General features: G+C 45.6%; 1 long non-coding RNA gene and 1 pseudogene across 1 annotated transcript; both read left to right on the top strand.

The window, feature by feature from the left end:
- Positions 1–10,157: 10,157 nt before the first annotated feature.
- On the top strand, positions 10,158–12,072 carry LOC120836081. The gene is made up of 4 exons (XR_006077264.1): positions 10,158–10,339; positions 11,466–11,607; positions 11,717–11,829; positions 11,963–12,072. It is a non-coding gene; the product is annotated as an uncharacterized LOC120836081 (long non-coding RNA).
- Positions 12,073–12,315: 243 nt separating this feature from the next.
- On the top strand, positions 12,316–18,956 carry LOC115314946 (annotated as a pseudogene).
- Positions 18,957–24,159: the final 5,203 nt, after the last annotated feature.

Below are 24,159 nucleotides of genomic sequence, written 5' to 3'. Positions count from 1 at the left end.
TTCTTAGATTGTATAAATTTTGTTATAACAGAACCCCCTTGCCTTTTTAAAGTGGTTCCGTTTTTTATTTTTATCTGTATTTTTTTTACCCTTTCTTATATCTCACCCACCAATCTTCCAATACCTCTTAGTTACCATAATTTTTTCCCAATCCATTTGTCCATCCATGTCTGTAAATTCCAGTGCCCCCTCAAAATCCGCAGTCATCCCCCCCAAGAAGGCGGGACAAAGCCCCTGCACCTTAATATTACGTGTTCTATAGTTTCCCTTTTGTGGTTGCATATGTTGCATAAAGTGTCAATTTCCTGGAATTTGGCCCTATGTGTTGCGTTCTTCACACACCCGTCCTTTTTTGTTTTGTTCGAAGAGTAAGATATTTTGCGAGTCTGATTAGTTAGATCGCCCGAGCGCGTCGTTTGCGAGGATGTTCCGTTCCTTGTTGGTGCATTGGGGTTGCACAAATGCAAGTGAAAGGCTTCTTCTTTTTTTTTTCTTTGTTCGGTGGCGAAGATATTTTGCTGTTATCAAGGGTACGGGTCATAAGTAGGATTCCGTGTTCTCGGAGTTTATTTCTCGTGAAATTCGGAGGGTGTCTTTTCGAGTTTATTTTTCGCTGGGGATTCCTGTTTTATCGGAGTTTATTTTCGTTAGATTCCCAATTCTTTGACAATCGGAGCTTATTTTATTGCGTAAAATTTATACAGTTTGAAATAAAATTAAATAAGGTTCTGGTAACATGATTCATTGTCCCGAAGAAACCTCGACGTGCTAAAAGGCTAACCTCTTTTCAGTAGGTCTAGATTTCAAAGAAAACTGAAGTGGAATCTCCTCAGGACCACTCATCTTGTGCTCTTATAAAGTTGAATTTCCTAAAACTCCGTCTTTTTTTACTGTTCATTTTGTCGCTGTGAACTCGAAAGTCGGAGTTTTCCGGATAAATCGGATTTGACGGAAAATTTACCGGCCAGTGTTTTTCGGATTTGTTCGAATTTATCCGAAAACACGGAACCCTAGTCATAAGTCGTCAATCGCCCGAGCGCGTCGTTGGGACGATGTTCCGTGCTTTGTCGGCGTTTTGGGTCAAGAAAATGGGAGTGAAAGATTTCACCCTTCAAGTGGTCCTTGCGTGAGGACTGAAGTTTGCAACTGCAGGCAGACAGAAGCTACCGAAGCGTCAAAGGATTGATGCTGTCGTACCACTTCTTTCTGTTCGAAGTAGGAGAGGTGGTTTGATCTGGCGATGTCAAAAAATCTGTAGAGACTTGTTTTAAACGGTTTGCTTATCTGAAATGCGGAAGAAGTATGCGTTATTTCGTCGATTTTGTTTTAAGTTTGACATTCTCTTTGCATTTAAAGTGCGGGAGGCTGCTTTCTACAGTAAAAAAAAAATTGCAAAACTTATTTAGTGAAGCTAAAAATAAAAAAAAGCTTTTTGGTAGTAGGCGTCACACGTTGCTACAAAATAAGTTGGTGGCCTAGTTGGTTGAACATCATAAAAAAATTATTAGCGTGAAAGACAAAGAACAAGAGAAGACAGGACAGGACAAGCGCTTGTCCTGTTATGTCCTCTCTTGACCTTTGCCTTTCGCGCTAATATTTTTTATAATGTCGCACGTTGCTATTTGGAAGTTGAGAATGTTTCACGCTGAAGATCCTTTGTTTGACCCCAACGAACACAGAATTGGTTCATGTCCTCAAAGGGGGGCCATTGGAACTGCAAGGAGAATGTGCTCAGGGCCTACCGGAACAGACTCACGATGGAACTCAAGGAACTGCTGCAGTTATGTGAGTCGTTCTGGAATGTACTGCGAGGAGACATGTTCCGTACTTCAAGCGAGTATGTATTTTGGAAGGGGAGTGTTGCACGGAAAAAAGAAGTATTATGGTCGGACAGCAGAAAAGATGCTTTAATGAAAGAGGGGGTCAGGTTTTACAAAGAAAATTCCGTCGGATAAGAAGGGGCAGGAGGGAGTGGGTCCAAAGCAGTTCAACGTGGTTAACCCAATGAATGTGGTCGTTTTGAGGCGTTCGGCATCGTTGTTAGAAAAAGGTCCCAAGTTTTGTTTGAACGTTGAGCCGTCGAGGTTGGATATTGTGTCGTGCATCCACAGCATAGCTGCGAGGGTTCCAATGGACGCGAGGCAAGGTTTCGTAGACCAATCAATTAAGGCTGTTTCAAGGTTAGTTGGTCCTGGGAATAGACCTGAAAAAAGAGATTTCAAAGCTGTTAAGGAGCTTAAGAAAGAGTTACAAGTGGGTAAACTTTCAGTGCTACAGACTGACAAAACCGGGAAGTTTGCGATTTTACCAGAGCCCGAGTTTCGACAGAAATCAGGAGCAGCGATTGCGGGGTTGTTCCAGCCTGTCAAGGTTAACCTCAGACAGATAAAAAGGAATGTGCTGGCAATTCTGAATGAGTGTGAGATGGAGAAAGTGGCGAAAAAGGTTGGAGAGGTCACAAGGGACTCGTTTTCTATCAAATTTTTTTCTAAAAGACCACAAGCCTATGTTGCCGCTTAGGGTAGTTGTCAACGAGAATGGAACTTGGCAAAAGGTTGTGTCGACTTTTCTCTAAGGTTGTCTGTCGACAATCGAGTTGAACAGTCCTATTGGTCTCAGAAAGTCGGAATAGCTTGTGAGCTGTTTGGCGCCTTTCCACCAGCAGAAGTGCGAAGTCATGTCACTAGACGTTAAGGACTTGTATTACCCTAGTAAAAAAAATCATTTGTATGAGAAATTTCTTGTGTCCAATAAACACATATGAATCATACAAGATATATAAGAACATACAAGAACATATGAGAACCATACAAGAATTATATGAGAACTATATAAGAATTATATAAGATATATAAGAACCCCATAAGAAACTTATAAGAAAGTTCCCACTAGTTTCTTATATGGTGCTTCTATGTTCTCATATATCTTATATAGTTCTTATATAGTTCTTATATAGTTCTTATATGGTTCTTATACGGTTCTTACTTGTTCTTATATGTTCTTATATATCTTGTATGATTCATATGTGTTTATTGGACACAAGAAATTTCTCATACAAATGAGAATTTTCAGTAGGGTACTCCCTCCATCAACCTTTGCTTCTCTCGAGATTAAGGGACTTGTTGGAGGAAAACTTAGTTCGGTTCCAGTCACAGTCCGGGATAGACGTAGGAAGTTTTCTTAACTTAACGGAATTATATCTAAACTCCACAGCTGTAGAATTTGAGGGGGGAAAATACGCTCAAAAGAAAGGGGTCTGTATAGGTTCATCGTTGGCACCGGCTTTGTCCGAGATTTATTTGGCTTCTTTGGATTCGGCCTTGGGACAAATTGTACAATCATTCCCAACAGGGTCAGTGTTGATCAGGAGATACGTTGATGATATTTTGATATGTTCGGTTAAGAAGGGAGCACTGCCTGAGATCAAAGATTTCATAGTACAAGCAGCGCCTGAGTTGTCCTTTAGCAGTGAGGAGCCTGTTGAAGGTGAGCTGCAGTTTTTAGATCTTAGGTTGGACACGGTGGACGGGTTGTGCTGGGAATATGGAAAAGTAGCGGCAAGACCTTTGTTGCCCTACAAAAGTTGCCATTCAAAATTGGTTAAAAGAGGGGTGGTCATGTCTCTGCCAGACAACGCTTTGAAAAAATCTTGTCGGCACAAAGTACATGGAGCTGTTATAAGACAATTAGAACGCATTAAGAAGGCAGGGTATAAGAGTAGCCTTGTGGAGGGTCTCGCAAGGAAGTGTGTGGTGAGACTCAGAGGAGAAGTGAGGAAAGAAATTGAGAAACCAGAGAGGGTAGTGTGCATTCCTTTTTTCCATACGTTTTCGCACAACTTGTTGGCGGTTGCTGGGAGATTCAAGATAAAGGTGGTCTTCACTCCCGATTTTAAGTTGAACAGGCTTACGCCGTTCGTGGGAGGGGCGCGAGGTTGTCAGAAACGGCACAGAGAAGCTGCCGTTGATTGCCAGGTTGGTTTAGTGTACGATATTCCAATGGCCTGCGGTTTCACCTACGTGGGGCAGACAAAAAGGTGCTTGAATGAGAGACTGCTTGAACACATGAAGGCAGTTAGGATCGGGTCTTCAAACTCTGAGATTGCTAAACACGTACAGGAGTGCAATAATTGTCTGCCGGAGTGGGGGTCTACTGTTGTTTTGAGCAAAGAAAAAGATTGCGCAAAAAGAGTTTTGAAAGAGACAATTAGAATCACGACTGTAGGAAACTGTATCAGTCAGCCGTCAATCGCAGTAGACGAAGCGACCCAAAAATGTTTGCTGTTGTAATAATATTTTTTGTATGTTTTAATGCGGCGTGCTTGTGCGTGATACGAGATGCGAGTTAGGCCTTGCAGCTTGTGTGAAGGTGTGTGCGTTGGATCCGACCTTCGGGGGTTGCGACAATGAAGGGAGTTCGGAGATTTGAATTGTTATCAGACTAGACGAAGCGACCCAAAAAGTTTTGTGTTGTTATCAATTTTTTTTTTTGCCAGTTAGGTTACGTGGGGTGTGAAGTGGTTCCTTGAGTCCGACTTTAGCGGGTGTGATAATGGGACTTGTATTGCAATGCTTTGTACAAACTAAGTGAGGTGATAAGAGAGAAAGAGAAAAAAAAATAAAAAAGGGTCAAGACGAGATGTACCCTGGCTAAAAGTTGCTGTGACGTGGGAAGTTCCGGAAGACGTGTGGGAGAGATGCTATATAAACGACTGTTCAAATAAAATTTAGTAGCTGCGTTTGAGACGTTTTGTGTGTTGTCCCCTTCTTCGTCCGTCGTCTCCGGTTTTCAAAAATGTGTAACATCAACCAGCTCGCCTGCCTACTTACTTTATCTTGAAACACAATTGGTTCAGTATTTTATGAAATCGAGGCGAATATTTTAGACAAGAACGCGCACACCTTCTATTGTGGTGTTCGTCGATTGCACTTTCTTGGCTGCGATGAGCCCTTGGTCGGCTGCTACTGTTGGGCGGCGAAGAAAATCTCATCAGAGAGAAGTTCACCGGTAAAATGCTCGCCGCAAAACCGACACACGCGGAGAAAAGATCATTTACGAATCATTTTATTCAATATTTAATTTTGAATATTCTGGGCATTGTTCGAACTGCGGTGTTAATATTTATTTATTTGTTAGACCACATGAAAAGGGGGTGGCTAAAGCCGTGGTGCGGGATTAGGGTTTAGGAGGGGGATAGATTGGATCTGCGAGGAGTTGTCCACGCCTGATAATCTCTCTAGGGGTGAAAAAGGTATCGTGTCGTTCTGCTTCTCAATCTTCCTGCCGGTACGAGAATCTGCTGGTCAAGAAGTACTGGGAGTCACCTTACATTCTCACGCAAGGCCACTCTTACTACCACATTGGGCTAGCGTGTTTTGGCTGAATCCCGGAGAAAAGCTCACCGGAGAAAAGCTCACCGGAGAAAAGCTCACCGGAGATAAGCTCACCGGAGAAGAGCTCACCGCAAAACCGGCGGATGCGGAGAAAAGCTCACCGGCCATTGAGCGTATGTGGAGAGAATTTGCTCACCGATATTTTTTCTTCTTTTTATATGGAGGCTGTTGGATCGAGCGTGACATATATCAATTTATTATCATTAACATTCGTCAGCTTTGTAAAAGATAAAATGTCCTCGTTTGTAATATTTGTTAAGCTTATTGGGTATATTGCTCCCAAATTAATAATTGCGGGAGAGTGTTTTTTGTGGCTTTCTATGCAACGAAAGCCTAACTAAAATCTTTTGTTAACATTTGAAAACAGGATAAAGCAGTCAACAGGATATCGAGGCTTCTTTTTTTCCACGGACATGCACGCTTTCTAGCCGTTCGTGCTTCCACGGAAATGCACGCTTTCTAGCCGTTCGTGCTGCATGGTGTTTCCACACGTTCCCTTTGTGTGATAGTGCCTTCTACGGTGAGCCACCCATGACCCTCAGAGCTGCGCACTGTCACCGTTGTTACTCGTGAGCTATATAAGAACTAGTCTTTTGTTAGGTAGGTAGCGAATTGGGCGAGTTGGTAAACGTTATACATGATAAAAACCGCTCAAACGACGACGACGGGGTGAGGACAACAAACACGACACGACGAAGCTGTTCTCGCAACTAAAGTTTTGTTAGTGAAATTAACAGAAAGAAAACAGCGTAGCCGACACTGATGACATCAACAAACATCTACTTATCTATTAGGCACTACACAATATTTGGACCTCAAGCGATTCACACACCGCTATTCATATTACCTCGCAAAAAACAAACCTCTTTATCTGACAGAGCTACCGACGGCGCACCCTCAGCTGTCAATAAATTGTTGCCTTTTTTACCGGTGTACCATGTTCTGATTTTACACTTGCCCAATGAACCTCAAAAATATTACAAAAGCGAGGACATATTTTTAATGAAGTGACGAATACGAATTGTGTTAAATTGCCAAGTTTGACGCAGAATCAAGCTAAGCTAAAAAAATATCGGTGAGCTTTTCTCCGCATCTGCCGGTTTTGCGGTGAGCTTTTCTCCGGTGAGCTTATCTCCGGTGAGCTTTTCTCCGGTGAGCTTTTCTCTGCCGCCCGTTTTGGCTAGGGGGGCATGTTCGGAGGTGTGCAAGTAATGTGTCATGATCGGCATGCGGTATCTGTCCTGCCGGTGGAGAAGCGTGGGCAGTCCCCGATAAGGTGCAGGAGATTAGCTCTGCACTCCGATCCGCAGTGACTGCAGCAAACTGGTATGTCTGCGGCGGGGGGGTACCATTTCTTGATGATATGCGGTGTGAAGGCTGTGTCTGCTAATACTTTGTTTGAGAATACTTGTTGGGCGCGTGAGAGTCGTAGTTGCGGATCGACTTGAAGCGGAGGTGTTATTGCTGTAAGAAATCGTTTACGTTCCCTGCGGTGTGTGGCTCTGATAAAGGAGAGGTACCATCGATATTACGTTCGCGATGAGTCTGTGATCCATGCATGGGATTAAGTGGTGGCTTGAGAGGAGGATAAGGGGCGGCTGAGTCAATACTCCCTCGGGCTGCCGTGGCTGTGTTATGTGCCACAGCGTTCCCTCCTGTCAATTAGGTGTCTGCGGGTGTCCACTGAATGCGTAGGTCGAGGCCCAATTCGTCGTGCACTCGTTTCCTTATGGCCTGAGCCGTGGCGTCATCCGTGTTAATGTTCTCGATTTCTTCGAGCGCTTCCTTGGCGTCCGTTAGTTTTTTCTGAAGTCGTGTTGTGGTAGGGGGCCAGGGATTGAGGAACGGGCTCCCCATATTACCAGGAGTTCAGCCTGGAGGGCGCCCCCATAGAGGACGTGACAGCTATGGACGCCATTTAGTTCCGGTCTTGTGGGGCAGTGCCAGACCGTGCCCCCCTTGCCGTCGTTTAAACTGGCGCCTGTGTAGATGACCATGTGATCTTGTTCGAACGGTTGGTGTTGACTGGCGATACGAATTCAAAGGCCTCTTGTTCTCGGGATGGTATTGCCTGTTGTCTCATTTAAAGGGAAGATGGGGAGGTTCTGTATTAAAAACAAACACTCGCATCATCTTCATTTGGTCTCTACGATTACGAATATCAAAATCATTTTTCAATTCGAGGCGCGCAGTAGACATAAAAGCGCTTTTAAAAGGAGCGCCAAGCCCCTCCCTCTTTGCGAGGTCGGTGAGAGAGTAAACATTGGCAGAGAGTTCGTGACGTCAGTCGACGTCACGGACGTACCTAGCAATCGCCGCTCGCCCCGCTCGCGCCTGGCTCGCTGCTGGCTTCCCGCCATCTCCTCCAAGTGCTCGTCAACGTCGTACTCGAAGCTGGTTGCGTTTCACTTTTTTCTGCGTGGTGTTCGCTGTGGTTCATTATCGTCGGCGTGACAGGTGCACGGCGTTGTCTATCGAACAGTCCTTTTTTTATGGTGGCGCTTGCACAATGCCCATGTTGTGCGCGGCCTTGGGCTGCTCGAACATCTCTCGGAGGGGCAGCCCATTTCACTTCCACAGGTTTCCTTCCGACCCGAGGATCTCCAAGCAGTGGGTCTCCGCGATGAAAAGAGACAAATATGTGCCCAGCAAGCGGAGTGTTCGGCGCATTTGTCTGAAGACATGTATGTCGTCAAGGTGCGGATCATGAAGAAGCTTGGCCTAGCTGTCACTCCGCGTCTAATTCAAGGCGCCGTTCCCACCATCGTTTCGCATAAGCGACAGCCCCCTCAGCGCACATTCACGAATAGAAGATGGATTGAGGTAAGCACAATAAGTTGGACCTTTTCCAAGCTGTGAGTTTTGCGCGCTGCGATTACGTCGAACGTAACGTACTTTGCCGGCTGGACGCCGAGAAGCGTCGTGTACGACATGGCCGAATGGGTCAATAGCTTTGTAATTAGCAGCCGCATACTGTCGCCGCGAAACGGTGTGAACGCAGGCGGGGGGCACGATTGTAGGCGCGATTGGAGTGCCGTTAGACGGCACTGTAGACACGAGTAAAAATTAAAGTTCCGTCCGACGTAACTTTAATCCAAGGTTTCGAGCTGCTTCCCACGGGAACTCGAAATAAAAATTAAAATTTCGTCCGACGTATCTTTAATTTTTATTTCGAGTTCCGTCGGAAATAACGCTAGACACTGCGGACGCAACTTTAATTTTTCATTCGGGTTCCGTCGGACGTAAAGCTAGACACTGCGTACACCGTTATGTGCCTGTTATTTTGGCATTCTGAATTCTTGTTTTTATTCCGGGTAGTTGCATAAAGACAGTCTACAGCGCTCCTTCAAGCGCGTTTGCAATAGCTCCAAACTAGCAATTGAGGGGTTGACCATCGCACCCGGAGTTGCCGTCTGTCACTCCTGTGGACAAACTCGCGTCACTGGCAGACTCCATCAAGGTCAGCTGCGTGTTCTTACTGTGCTGGTCTTCATTAACAGCAAGCACTGTAACATGCGCCCTCCTAAAGTTTTGTTGAGGGCGCCACGTTCCTGGTCTATGCTAGTGTAAGAAGTGCTGGTGTTAAATTTTCCCTTTTGGCCAGATTAGGTGTCTGTAGAACGAGCCTTACCCTCTTGAGTTCTGCAATTGCCTTTTCAATTTTGTTATCTTAAGTCATGCATAGTCTGTCCGTGCACCCGACTAATTCTTGACAAATTGTAAAAGTGTATACCTGATCAAATTTATACTTTTTGCAGGTTATCTCAGAGCTACTCTCTTTTGCAGCAGGATCCTCAACAGGCTACTCCTTTGTTGCTGTTAACAACCTGGCAGAACCAGCATTGGAGGCACTGAGCTGCTCAAAGCCACTGACCGAGGACGAGGGAGCATATGAGTGCCTGGACTTGAGTTTTCCCTGTGTCTATCATGTTGACACGGAACATCATCCGGAGTCGCCCACATGTGACAAAAGTGTACAAGCGTCAGTGGGTCCCACAATGAGGTCACAGCATGTTCATACAAGTTCTCCTGCAAAATCCATTGGTATGTGAATGATGCAGTGAAGGTGTATTGGTGTTACTCATTTAGGAACAAAATCAACGCTAGTTTTATTCCAACATCCCGTCGGAGTGCGAGCCAGAGCACGCATCGGTCTCTGGCTTGCCCAACTCTGTCTCAGTCTATCAGAATGTGTGAAGTAATGTATGAAAGGAACAAAAATGTTTACTGGTATTCATTAGCGTAAGCTATCTGTGCTTTGAAGCAAGCTAGAATTTTAGTACTCATTTCCACCATGAGAACCATAGTAAACAACCTTTAACACGTTATGTAGCATGAACAATTTACTTTTATGGGTATCTTTCTCTAACAACCAAACCTTGTAAGAACTATATAGCTCATGCACTATACGAACAAAGCACAGAACGTTTTTTTTTCTTGAGGTGGCAATGATCATAACAAGGTACATGATGTGACAATCTCGCTTCATAAGTTCACATGGTGCAGTTTCAATGAAATTAGCGAGTTTGGGTATACCATACGCTAAGGATTTTGGGCACATAATTAATCTCTGCATTAAAGTTACAGTGTGAGCCTCCTGCTAGCAACGCAACAATAACAAATATGCGAAACTAAAACTCTATTCTTCACAGAAACAATGTTCATATTTTTAAAAATGCAGTAATCATATGTAACGCTTTTTTCATTATCTAAATTGTTTCTCTGCAGGAGTGCAGGCTTCCCGTCTGTAAACTCATGCAAAAACACAAACAGAAGTGAACTGTGCATGCAATTGCAAATCAAATAATATCGAGCGAGGGGACGGCAGCGACGAGATCGGCCAACCAGAGCCTGGCACCGACTTGGAAGATCAGTAGGAGGATCTCAATCTTCCTTCGGGAAGATCGAGATCAGGATTACGATCCTTCAGAAGACCACGAGGAAAGGTACGCTCAGCTTGTGCGAACATCAGTGACATAGAAATGGCCTGATGTAATATGGTGAGACGTGTTGACTAAAATATGAGCATCGCAGTTCTGTGCAGCTCCCACACGCAACTCTGACCTCTACATGATCATTATTCTCAATGAATAAGGAATGCGGAACATGATTTCGGCCATGGTTCTCCAGCGGAGGAATTAGGCCACCCGCCGGGTTCTCTGCAGTTTTTTTAGAGCGCAGCTCTTAGGCGCCCGTTTCCGGCTTGAGCGGCGTCGCCGTCGCCGTCGCCGTTGGCGTCGTCGTCGCCGTTGCCGTTGGCGTCGCCGTCGGCGTAACCACGCGGTGCATTATGGGTAAATTTCCCCGCTAAATCTGGCGGAAAAATTTCCCCGCTAGATCTAGCGGAAAAAATTTCCCCGCTAAATCTAGCAGAAAAGTTTCCCCGCTAAATCTAGCGGAAAAAATTTCCCCGCTAAATCTAGCGGAACAAATTTCCCCGCTAAATCTAGCGGAAAAATTTCCCCGCTAAATCTAGTGTAGAAATTTTGGTCACGTGACCCGGGGGGGTCACGTGACCTGGGGAGTCACGTGACACCCCGAGATCACGTGACCTCTTAGGGGGCACGTGTTTGCCCCCACGTGACCCCACCAATGCCACGTGCCCTCAGGGGGGTCACGTGACCCCCCCCCCGGAGAACACGTGACCCCCAGTACCCTCCCCTCCTCCTCCTCAAGAGCTGCGCTCCAATTCGGCGTTACAGGGATTGGTAAACGGCTTTCACTTTTTTTTCTTACTGTACATATCACTTTACAGGGAGGCATAACCAGGGGCGGATCCGAAGGGGGGGGGGGGCGGACGGCCGGCCGCCTCCCCCAAACAAAGTCGACCCCCCCCCTTGTCAGAGGGCAATTTGACATAACTGGCTCCCCTTGGTGATATTAAAGAATGGGAGGACAGTATCTTACAAATTTTCCCACTTACCCCAAAACGGAGTTCTGGATCCGCCCCTGGGCATAACGTTACCGAAGGAACCCTCGTGTTCTTATCAAGTACCAGTAGATCACACTGCCACCCCACCTGCAAACTCATAATAAAGGTTTAAATAATCTCATTTTTTTTTCTTTTTATAGCTCCAGTGAGACAGACACAACATGGCATGGCAGCCGTGTATTTTTGGTGGCGGAGGCCAAATTTCGGCAACTATTCAAGATCTGTCCGGAGCGCTATGCCAGCTGCAATGTGACGATCGAACCTGTGGGCACAGTCGTGGAGGTATTTTCTGAATGCCCTGCAGGCCACCGCTCCTATTGGGTCAACCAAGAGATCGTGAATCAGCAACCACTTCTCAACTTGCTGCTCTGCGCGGCTATCCTGTTCGCAGGGCAGAACCCATCTCCATCCTTGAGGATGTTGTCGAGCATTGGTGTGCAAGTCGTCAGCTGCTCTACATTTTTCACCCTACAGCGGACTCACCTCTGGCCGGCTATTGGTAGAGTGAGTGTTGACATGTTTCTGCTCAATCACATTGCCAATCATACTAACACCCTGCTCACTCACTGCTTGTCTAATGCTTGAAATATCAATATAAGCCGAAAGTTACGAAGTAGACATACTATCTTATTTTCAGGTGTGGACCCACGAACAGGCTTCCCTGCTGGAAGAGGCAAGGGTCAATCCCCTAAGGCTGGCCGGGGATGGTCGGGCCGACTCGCCGGGGTTCAGCGTCAAGTTCGGCACATACTCTGTGCTGGATCTGGAGACCACAAAGGTTGTTCATTTCGAACTTGTGCAGGTATGAATGTAGCACTCTGAGCACCAGTTTAAATCTTTGTATGCATTTAGACAAACCTTTAGGAAGAGTGTCTACTGTTGATTGTACTAGCGAATTTGAAAGTCTGAACCTTTCATTACAAATATTGATAGGCTACATTATGTGTGTAGTGCCTAATGTAATGTGTTTTCACTTGACAGTGTAATGAGGTGGGCGGCAGTGGTCGTATGGAGCTGGAGGGGCTAAAGAGAAGCCTCAGCTTTTTGGAGGCGAAAGGCTTGACCGTGAAGCTCCTCATCACCGACCGTCATGTACAAGGCAAAGCCTTCATGAAGAAGGAAAAGCCTGAGATTCGCCTCGAGTTCGACGTGTGGCACGTTTCGAAAGGTACCGTTTGCCTGTTTTGGAATCTGTGTCTGGATCCCCAGAGCTGCCTTCCTTTTGTAAAAGAAATCAGTAGCTAATGGGATCCAAAATATTGCAATTAAAACAACTCTTTAATACAGTGCGTGTGCTGGCTGAAAGTTTCGAACGATAGATGATTGATTGATTGAACATGTTTTATTAATAGAAAAAGAAGTAAAGCGCGTACGACTCTCTCTAATCAATTGTCCACTTACATCGGAGAGAGAAGGGGGTGGGGGAATGGGGTGTCGATAGGTAGGGGCGTACCAGAAATGTCTATTCCGATGGAGTCCTGGATGTTTGCTGTCGCGACAAAGTCACGAAGCGAGTCTAATATGGCTTTGCGGTGCTGCGGTGCGCCCCTCGGGTGTATCCAGTCCCGAAGGCACCCCGGCCGCAGCTTAGGTTGCAGTTTTCGAATGGCTTCTTCCCGCGTCCGGCTGAGCTCCACACAGTCCCATAAGAGATGGGCACTTGTGGCTTGTCGTCCAGTTGCGCATAGTCTGCAAGATCCATCGTCGGCGTGTTCTCTTTCTAGATCTGTCTTGAGCGCACATCTCTCGAACTTAGCCCGAACTGCTGGGGAGACGGCCGTTCCGGTTCGGAGTCTCCGAAGACGTACTGTAGCCCACCGACCGTACCCGTTTGGCAGTGGGTCATCGTCTTCAGGTAGCTTATTGCGCAGGACCCTTCGCCGCTCGAGGCGGGCAAGGGTTGACTCCTCGTCCCAGTCAGGCTCCTCTTCGTCATCAGAGTCCTCTTAAATACGTGCGGGCGGAGGGTTGTCGAGAATCGCACTTTGGCCCGTTGCGGGGGGGTAGGGAGAAGGAATGAGCTCCCGCGCGGCTTCGTGTGCTCTCTCGTTCCCCTCGATCCCGGCATTGCCCGGGACCCAGGAGATGGTGATTTTAACTCCTCTAAATTTGAGGGTCTTCGCCCTAGCTTTTATTTTTTTTACCGTTTTGCTGGGTGAGTCTCGCTTCGGGAAAGTGGCTAGGGCCTCTTTCGAATCCGTGTACACGCGTAGGTGCTTGGACCCCTCTGGAGTCAGGGACTCGTCTTCCACGGCGAATAAAAACATACAACATGTGGCAAGCTATAAAAAAACCTCTCGAATTATGTGCAGCCAGCATGCCTGAGTTCGCTAAGACCAAATATAAAGCTTGAACATGGTCACGTGGTAGTGTCGAAAAGGCAGATTTGTTATATTTATCTCATTATTTTAGGTCGATATTTATTTCATACTCTGAAGTCTATCCAAAGTGGCCCGCTTCCTCTTCAAAGTCTCATCATGCTGCAGTCTGGTGTGCTTGCCTACAGAGCTTTTCGAAAATGAATCGTGATGAAGCGTCCAAAGATTAACGGGCTGTACAAATAGTTATTCTTGTTGTTAAACAAGACTTACAACTTCTGTAATTCCTCATTTAGCTGAATAAAGGTCTGTTGTTCTCAGAAACGCATATTCTGATTCTCAGGCATCAAGAAAGAGCTTGTCGCGGCCATGAGGAGCCCCACCTGTGCCGAGCTTGCGCTCTTGAGCAGACCAGTGCAGAACCACCCATGCTGGGCGGCTGCTTCCAGCCAGGGAAATCCGGACCTCATTGTCCCTAAGTGGCTGTCCGTTCTAAACCACGTTCAGGACATCCACAACCACACGGATGCCCGATTTTCTTCCTGTGCCCACGGCGAGCTTGAGCCCAGAGATTGGCTGTTGGATGGTACGTATCAAATCTTAACTACTACTCATCCTTTCTGGTCGCTTTACCATCCCTCCCTAGCCGTCTTTTCTCTCACAATTGCGCTCATTCCAGACTCTGTGGCCTTCGAAAAGCTTCAAGCCATCGTAACCAAGCGATATCTGCTGGCCGACTTGCCAAAACTCTCCACGCGCTACCAGACATACACCGTGGAGGCGTTTCATGGGCTCTTGAACCACCTCTGTCCCAAGTTATGCCAATATTCGTACAAGGGGCTGACGGCAAGGTGAGTTGTAACACGCAAGATCTTTTGATGTGGCAGCCTCAAATGGTGTCATTTTCTTCTAATAATTGTTTCATATTTTTTAATAAGGCAGTGTTGAGAAATACAAATAAAAACATTTATACACTGCTATTTCTGTACATGTCGCGGTCATCCTAGCAGGATGTTGGTGCGAGATCATCTCGACAATTATCTCTAGAAAATCATTGTTTCTCATCATCTTGACAATTATCTCTGGAAAATCAAAGTTTTTCTTCAGAACCCTTGCTTGCAGTCCTCCATTTCAACGAAAATGGCAACCGACCTCAAGCGTCGACAGAGGAGGGCGACAAGTGCTATGACGTGAAGCACCCCAAGGCCAATGGAGGGGAACCAGTGGCAGTCAAAAGAAAAGAGTGACGAATATATGGTATGCATCAAACAGCTTTTATGTTTATTTAGCTTGGTTGCACAGTTTAATTCAAGATTGCAAACTGAAAGCAAAAAGGGCTACTGGTACTGAAGTCTGGTGGAACAGTAATATTTAAAATATTTATACCATTCATTGAAGTCAAGGTGATTATGTAAATCTGCAAAGTTATGCGCAGACGTTTTGACACTTCGCACATGAACTAAATTTTATTATGTTGAACTATTTTGTTACAGACTATATCCGGAGGCTTCTTGATGTGGTCAGGGATGGGGCCCAGATGAAAACTCGAGGCCTCGTCCTGATCACGCCTTCCGAGGACCCACCACCACTCTGCAGCTCTGCGAACAAAGTTCCAAAGGCGGAGCTGATAGAAAGGCTTAAAACAAGGTTCAACAAATAAGGTTTGTTTTATATGAGACTACATGTTTTATATGAGCCTTCTGTGGGAACTGGCGCAAACAATAAGCTGTCTGCCGCTCCTACGCGTCCTAGGCGTCGAGCACTCTTTGTTTCACGTCTGCATCCGTCGACTACATGTGACGACGTTGCTGACATTGTGAACAGTGCAGTTTGTCCACAGTTCTGTGTTTGTACGAAGTTAACCACGAAGCACGAGAGCTACTCTTCCTTTCATGTGTCAGTAGGTGAAAATGATTTCGATAAGATTCTAAATGCTGAGTTGTGGCCCGCGGGCCTGTTGTTCAGGCCATTTATTGGCATTTTGAAACCGAGCAGTGACACCTCAGGCCGTGATAGTATGCCTCCGCAGTCAAATGGAGCATCCTCCCCTCTAGGCACCTAAATTTGAATGTTCGTTGTCTGCTAAACAAAGCAAGGGCGCTAGAGGCCGTCTCTCTGACATACAAACCAGAAGTGGTCGTCGTCACAGAGACTTGGCTTAATGAGTAAGTGACGAATGATGAGCTGTTTCCTGCTGGTTACAAAATGTTTCGAAAAGATCGTTGTTCGAGAGGCGGGGGTGTGGCTATCGCTGTGAAAGATAGCATATCATGCTCTATTGTGAGCTGTACTTTCGATGCTGAAATGATTTGGGTAAAGCTTGTTTTTTCAACGACGTCAATCCTTGTAGGTGCTTTTATCGGCCGCCTCATGCCGGCGTTTCACACCTGCTGGCACTACAAGACTTTATATCTGCATCTTACCATCGTTACACTCATGTTATACTAGCGGGTGACTTTAATTTACCATATATTGTTTGGGATGATATGCAACCACTGCGGGAGTGTCAGCACTCTCATTTGTTGGTTGGTTGACATTGCTTTTTCATGCAATATGACTCAAGTCGTTCGTAGTTCGACACGTGTTACTAATGCCAGTGAAAGCCTTCTTGACATGTTTTTTGTTTCCTCTAAGATTGCGCGACAAGGTGCCCAGTGCGAAATAGTCGAAGGTATCTCCGATCACTCTTTAGTAGTATGCACTCTAACGTTGGCTTGTCAGTTATCAACTACTATCGACATTAAGCGGTACCGTGACTTTAACAGTGCGGATGATGTCGATATTTTAGGCGTTCTCCAGGAAAGTTATTCGCTTTTTTACAATATGTATGATCCTGTTACAAGTACTACCAATGAATTGTGGTTACGGTTTAGGGGTATAGTTCAGCGCTGCATTCAGAAGTTGGTTCCATTGCGTATTAGGAGAGTGAAAAAGTTTAACCCATGGATTACACGTGACATTCTACATTTGAAGCGTAAAATACGGCGAGTTCGTAAATTTGGTAACGGGAATAACATTTCGTCTTTACCTTTTTTGCGCAGACAGATGAGGTCGTCTGTTAAAAATGCTAAACACCGTTTTTTTAACGTGACCTTGCATAACTACCTGCTTAGTGATCCCCGAAAGTTTTGGAGGTTTTTGAAACGAAAGAAATGTTCTTTCTCGGACATGAGACTGTGCAATATCGTAAAAAATAACAAGCAGTTAATTTCAAATGCTTTCAACGAGTACTTCACGTCTATATTTACTGTGGAAACGGGAATAGTTCCAAGTTATGAAAGTTCTAGAATAGTGATTCCGGACATCAGCATTACTGAAGAGGGAGCTTTTGCGGCCCTCCTTAACCTTGACGTTAGGAAGAGCCACGGTCCCAACGACATTCCGAATGTTTTCTTGTTTAGATATGCTGAATAGTCGGCAAAGTTTTTGCGTTTGATTTATTGCCACAGTCTCAATACGGGAGACGTGCCTGATGAATTGAAAAAGGCTAGGGTGATACCAATATTTAAATCGGGTGACAGTCAATGCGTCGACAACTACAGACCTGTTTCACTTTTGTGTACAGCCAGTAAAGTTCTTGAACACTTCGTATTCAAACATCTTATAACATTTTTTTAGGACAGTATGTTTTTTCAGGACGAACAGCATGGATTCAGACGGGGTTTTTCCACTGTAACACAACTTGTTCATACGATACACGAACTTGCGGTTGTCATTGATATCGGCGGACAGACAGATGTTATCTTTTTAGATTTTGCGAAAGCATTCGATCGCGTCTCCCATGACAAACTACTGCATAAGTTACGATTCATCATCAGTAACGAGAAAATATTACGATGGCTAGATTCCTATCTTACTAACCGTGCGCAGTGTGTTAGTGTTGACTCTGTTTTTTCCCCTGAGTCACCCGTTTTCTCGGGCGTGCCCCAGGGCTCGGTCCTTGGGCCGCTTTTGTTTTTAATTTTTATTAATGATTTAAAGATACAACACCCCAATGTACAAAGTCGATTCTTTGCTGACGATTGTGTTTTATTTGCTGAGATAAACAACCCGTCTGATCAAGAAGAAATAAATTATTGTCTATCCTTGGTTCATGCATGGTGCGTAAAATGGAATATGGTTCTGAACTGTAAAAAGTGCGTTCAATTGACCGTGACGCGGAAGAACAGCCCTTTGCTTTTTACATATTCTCGAGACTGTTAAACAATATCAATACCTCGGAGTTTTAATTAACTCTGATTTGTCATGGGGTACACATATTGAGTTTATAGCTCGTAAAGCAATGCGGAAGCTCTGGTTTTTGAAACAAAATATTAACCCCTGTTCACCTGAAACGAAACTGACTGCTTATAAGACCATCATAAGACCAATGCTAGATTATGCATGTATTGTATGGGACCCTCATACAAAGATGTCAATCGATATGTTAGAGACTGTGCAAAAAAATGCATTGCGGTTTGTGTACAACCGTTATGGTTTTATGTCATCTGTTTCAGATTTGTATTTAAGATCGGGATTGAGTGATTTAGCAACCCGGAGAAAAACAGAACGGCTGAAGTTTCTTTATGATATGATACAATGTAATTTGCGACTGCATCTCTGTGATTACACTTCGTTTAACGAAACAAGGCCCACGAGAGGCAAACACCAATTAACACTTGTCGAACCATTGTGTCGAACCACTTTGTTTAAGGCATCCTTTTTTCCTAGAATCACGTGTGAGTGGAATAAGCTTCCTGAAAGTGTTGTAAATTTGAGATCAATAGATACTTTTGGTGAAGCCCTACTCTCGCACTTTGTTGAGTAGTGGCTCTGTCTGTTTGTTTGTACTGCTTCCGCTTGTTCTTGAATATTGTTTGTGTACACCTCCTGCCTGGGCGTTCTAGATAATGCTGGCAGTATCACCAAATAACTAAATAAATAAATAAATATCACATTTGGGTGCTTTTATTGATTTGTCCCAGTAAGCTTACTGTTGGTATTCCCACTTTACCTGTTCCCTATGCAGATGTATTCTGGAGTACCCACAGTTCACGGGGCACCCGACTCTAGGATTCTCAACCTGCAAGCCCTGCAACGTCGCATCATCGCGCCCAGTTGTTACACGGGCGATGTATTTTTTTATGGTACACCAGCTTTTCTTTCTGATTGGGACCAATGTGGCCTTTTTTTCTTGTAAGTTTGCTTCAATCCTTTTTGTAAATTAGGAAAGGTTCACATTTATTATGCACACGTTCTGGCTTTCCTAATCGGGAATATATTTCTCTAGAAACTTTAATGAATTGAAAACGTGTTCCTGCCTTGGAAGGGGGGGGGGGGGTTTAGTACACGTGCCGAAACCCGGTGTAAGCTTGCTCCTTTGATGGGAACTTCGTTCGGATCTTGTTGACGACACAGCTTCAAAGGATCCGTCTATTCCCCTTGCCGAGACGCTTCCATGTTAAGAGCGCAAACTGCCTGTATGCAATGTTTCGCATCTGCCTAGAAAGACAAAAATGAGATATTGCGTGGATTATTTTTGTTGTTGCACACTGTCCCCTGGAAAAACGTACAAGAAACATACCTGTTGCTTCTACAGTTCTGGTATGACACCACCATCATTTTTTGTTATTATACATGCAGCTAGTTTGGTTTGACGTTCTGCATAACTGGAAATACCGGCACCGCTATGGCTCCGCGTCTGTCTATACTGGCAGCCAGTTTGCTTGCCGATATGATTTGGTGTGGCTGGTATGATTTTTCGTCCGATGACGTAGGCGACCAACATCTTTCCACCGCAACGCTTATACCTCAGGACCACCGGTATCACCAAATCATACATGCAGAAAGGCGACCGCCATTTTCCAACGAAATATCCATCATCTACCACCGGTATCGTTACGTATGCCATACATGTCGAAACGGAACGTAGTCCGACGTTGAGCCCACACTAATTCCTAGGTCAACTCTTAACGGCGACGTCTTGGGGCGACTGTCTCGAATAATGAGCACCTCAAGTATTCGACAGCCGCACCAGCCGTACTGCATAGCAAAGTGAACGTGCACGGCGACAAACCGATCGTGACACCAAGCCGAGTATACCGCGTCACCGATCGACAGCAGCAAACGGCCCGTTGCTCGAACCGTGGCTCGTACACGGCCAACTCGGCGTCTTTTCGTGGTTTCTTTCGTCGCAACAAGCTGCAACCGCACGATTCCTCAACCGAATCCGGCGTCGGCTAAAAGCGAAACCGAAAGTGGCCGCCCAGTGACTTCTGCTTCCGCTGCTCCGCTTCCTTGCTTTCCCAGCTCCCGTCGTCACGGAGAAGATGGCGGAGAAGGGGGGACGTCGGCTCGTTCGTTGTACGGGACAAACGTTTGGCGGTCCGTTTCTACTGGGACTCTGGTTCTCACCTCGGCGGCGCCTATCATAGTTCACCCAGGTGTGGTCAGCCGGGGTCAGCGGAGCACGGCCGGCTCGCCTCGTCCGATCGCCGGACCGTCGACGACTTCGAAATGCGAAGTTTGGCCGGGAGGCCAAGGATCCGAAGGCGTCTGTCTTTACGTGAAGCGGTAAGCGAATCTCGTCCCCTTTTCGTTCTACTTTTAAATTACGTTAGGTGCGCTTCAGTGTACGCATGCGTGCCAAGTGTTTGTGACAATTTTGAATTAGAATAATTGTGCTTCATCACGGTTTGTCATTTACCGAAAATGTAAATCGAGCCGATGAACGAGGAGCCATGCTTGAAAACGATGTCTGTACGATGTTAACTTATACCTGGGCGGCTTAAAAAAAAAAAGAAGACTGGCTACGGTTGGATGCGAGGCTGTTTTCAATGCAGTGGTAAGCACTTACCCCCCATTCACACTGGAAGCGGATCCGCGTTCGCGAAGCGGTTGCGAAAGCGGTTGTATAAAGATCCAGTGCAATTGCACGCGCATTTGATGTCATCGTGTGCGCGTGCAATTGTACTGAATCCTTATACAACCGCGTTTGCAACCGCTTTGCGAACGCGGATCCGCTTCCAGTGTGAATGAGCCCATAGAGCGCCTCTCTGAACAGCATGTAAGCAATATAGCGATCAACGAGACGAGCGACGACGAGAAGCTACGGGTGCCGGCGCCGAGCGACGAAGATTTCACACTCTCGCTGCTTGCGCCGCTCGGTTCTTGGGCTTCTAGAAAACGTCACTCATCGCCTTGGTCGCTCGCACCAATCGCTTTCATAATGTGTGTCTCGTCGCGCGGTTGACTACCGTGTTTATTCGAATACAAGTCGATCTTTTTTTTTTTTTTTTTTTGGAAGTCGTGACCAAAGAATTTCGAACTACATTCGCGACCCAATTTCGCGACCCGACCGGAGGCATGGAGCTATCGAGTCACCGAGTCGGCGTTGCCGTAGAGCCGCGCCGCTTCTTGTTTCAAAAAGCTTTTGGTGCACGAAAACCGAAATGGCCCGTGCGCGCGGTGGCCGGTGCCGCTATCTCGCGCATCTCGGGTTTCGCCATCGCGCCTCTAGCCACTAGCGTTCCCCTTGCTGGGCAACGGGGAAGGAGAGGAACGCGATACGCCATGCACTTTTCCCGCCATCCTCGCAAAAGCGCACAAAAAAAAACAAAAAAAAAACGGAGGTTGCTTTTGTTTGTTGCTTGAGGCGGCTCGGCCAACGCTCGGCTCCCGTGTTGCTCATGGCGACACGGCGGCTTAATTTGCTTGCGTCTTTGTAGTTTGTCTTTCGTCGCTTCGCACCTTCTTTCGTTTCTTCTTGTCGTCATTTTACAATGGTGTCAGTCAAGTATTGTTGCGAATTTGCGAGGATGTCTACCAAGCTGACGAAGCTTCGAACGACGATGAGATGTCCAGAAGTTCTGACGGTGATTAAGTTTTTGGCATCGCCCCGTGATTTAGCTGAGAATGATGTAAATAAAGGTTTGTTTCTTTCTCTTGCCGAAATTTTCCCCTGTTCTTAAAAATAAAAAAAGGTCGACCTATATTTGAATTTTTTTTTTATTCTCGGTGGGTCCAATAAATAGGGTTCGGCCTATTTGAGAGTAAATACGGTAACTTTAATTTTTATTTTGGGTTACGTCGGACGTAACTCGAATGCTTGAGAGTTACGTTGGGCGTAACTTTAATTTTTATTTCGGGTTCCGTCCGACGTAACGTTAGACACTGCGTTACACTTAAGCAAAATAGGGGCTGCTGGTTCATCTTATAAACCAAAAATTTGTGTGTTTAATTAAAACGCATCACTCGCCTAAAGAAATACTGCTATCCGATAGGAATGTAGCGCTTCAGATAAATTTGTTAATTTTTACTCTTAGTTCCTGCCCCACCAGATACCACATCTGGCCTAAAGCAGTGTCCCGGATCTTCTTCCAAGACCTCAGGCGGGTCGTCATTCAATCCATGAGTCGGCGGCGTCTGATGGGCGTGTTGCTGGTGCTTCTTACTGGATGGTGCTACCGAGGGAAAAGTGGCCGTGCTTCGGAAAGGCAAGTATGGCTGCCGTAAGTATACATATTGTTTTTACCTTTGCTCGAATCCACTTTTAAGAAATGCACAGTTCGCATGTGTGCGTCTCTCAATGCTTCTACAGTCGGCTGTTATTGTTTGGAGTGCTCCAACTCTGTCAGCGCTAGTTTCTCTAGATCATGCTAATGGGATGCAACACTAAACCAGATATGCTCTCGCAACAAACAGTGCTGTGCTAAAGCACTGTGGAATCTACTCTAGCTTTATAATGCAGCACAAAATAGTTGACGCCAAGTATAGCTACTTTTGTGACTCCGTTTTACCAAAAGCTCTGCCGAAATAAACTTGCCACCTTATAGGTAGTGCAAAAGAACCTCGCGTGCCTAACTGGAGAAGGGCATTTTGTTTTCATAGGTCAATTTTTACTTAAACCAATACCTTCAGCCTCCTTGAAATGTTAACATCATGTGACACACGGAACAACAGTAAACCCCTTAATGTTGGCGAACCTTTAATTTTCGCGGCCTTTAATTTTGCGGGATTCAGTGGCCGCGATTATGTCCTCTTTGACCGATTCGAGAAGAAATTGGGGTTGCGAAGATAAGTGGGTTTTACTGTACATCAGAGAAAAGAGGTAGTCACTTTTGTTTGTATGCAAGAGTAAAACCAACAACAACAACACTTTTTGAGCCTATCTGTGTCTACTGAATGATATCAATTTTGTTTTAGTTCGTTAAACATTGTTGCCTGTACACTGTGGGATGTCGCCTTCAACACGAGCAGTGGTTTTCCTCTGAAGCAGGCAGCATGGACGCGTGCCGCAGCACAACCTAGTTCATTTGCAGGTGGTACCGCAGTTTGAAGGATGGTTCGCACAATATGGGGGAATCACAATTCAATGTTCTACCTCGGGCGTAGACAAGATTTTCTCATTCTAAATCATTTTGTCTAGAAATCGGGGATTTGCGACGAATGTAGCCGCATGGTTGGAAGCGCCAGACAAGCCTTGGTGAGCGTTCGTTTTCTTGCGTTTCAGACCTGAAACCACTCACGCACCACATCTTTAGATGTTCCGATAGGTGGGAGCACTTATTTGGAAAATGGTGAATGGCAACTGTTATCTTTATCAGACTTCTGTATTATGGCCAAAGTTGGACTGCATATTTGCAATACTTTTTCTCACTTAAAAATATGTCATACTAAAATATGTAGAATAGCCGATGACAAAAAGAGAATGGCTGGGCGTCCTCCAGCACGTGCTTGTGCTTTTCACCCCGCTTTGGACAGATGTGCTCGCTCCAGGCTCATGAGGCGCTGAAACATCATCGAAGGTAGCAGACGGGCTGGTGGTGGAACAGCGAAGACTTCTCCCTGCCTTTCTCAAAGTGTCAGTGAGCCTGTACTTCTATACTCTAACTTAGCTTAACCTGCACAGAGCTGAGCAGAATAGGCCTGGTGAGTGCCCTTACTGCATATGCATTTGTACAGCTGAGGCACTTTCTGAATCAAGAACATTAAATATCTTACCTTCAAAAACACATCATTTTGGGGGTGCAAAAGGAATTCTAAGGCATATTTTTGTTTGTATTGTCCTATTACGCATAGGCTCCTCCAACTTAATGCGGAGTCAACAGAGCCTCTCGAAAAATTTAATGCCTGCCATGGAATTGTTTTCCATTTAGTTAATATATCAGTATTCAGTTAGGTATCCCAAGTCATTACTCGTTGAGGTGCAGTCTCTCTGTAAGTCAGTCATGTTTAACATTAATAAAATGCTTGTCAAATAACGGCACTGTCGAGGACATGTACTCAGCTCGAACAATCGCTGGGCACAAGCTGGTCGTGTGGTTACAGGCAATAAACATCCCGGTTGGAACGTCCTATTTCGCAATGTAGCTGCAGGCTAGGTGAGGGCTCCACTCACAAACGTCTATACTTTGCGTCTCTTTAAGCTGGAACACTTTTGGCACTACAGGCCATTGCAGCAAAAACAGCATGACACATGATTATAAGTTCGACATACCAACGCGTCCAACTAGAAGGTCACATGGCTTGCTTTGTG

The sequence above is a fragment of the Ixodes scapularis genome, unplaced genomic scaffold (assembly GCF_016920785.2).
Source record: "Ixodes scapularis isolate PalLabHiFi unplaced genomic scaffold, ASM1692078v2 ptg001612l_1___fragment_1__unscaffolded, whole genome shotgun sequence".
NCBI lineage: Eukaryota > Metazoa > Arthropoda > Arachnida > Ixodida > Ixodidae > Ixodes > Ixodes scapularis.
This window is presented reverse-complemented; position numbering and strand designations above follow the sequence as displayed.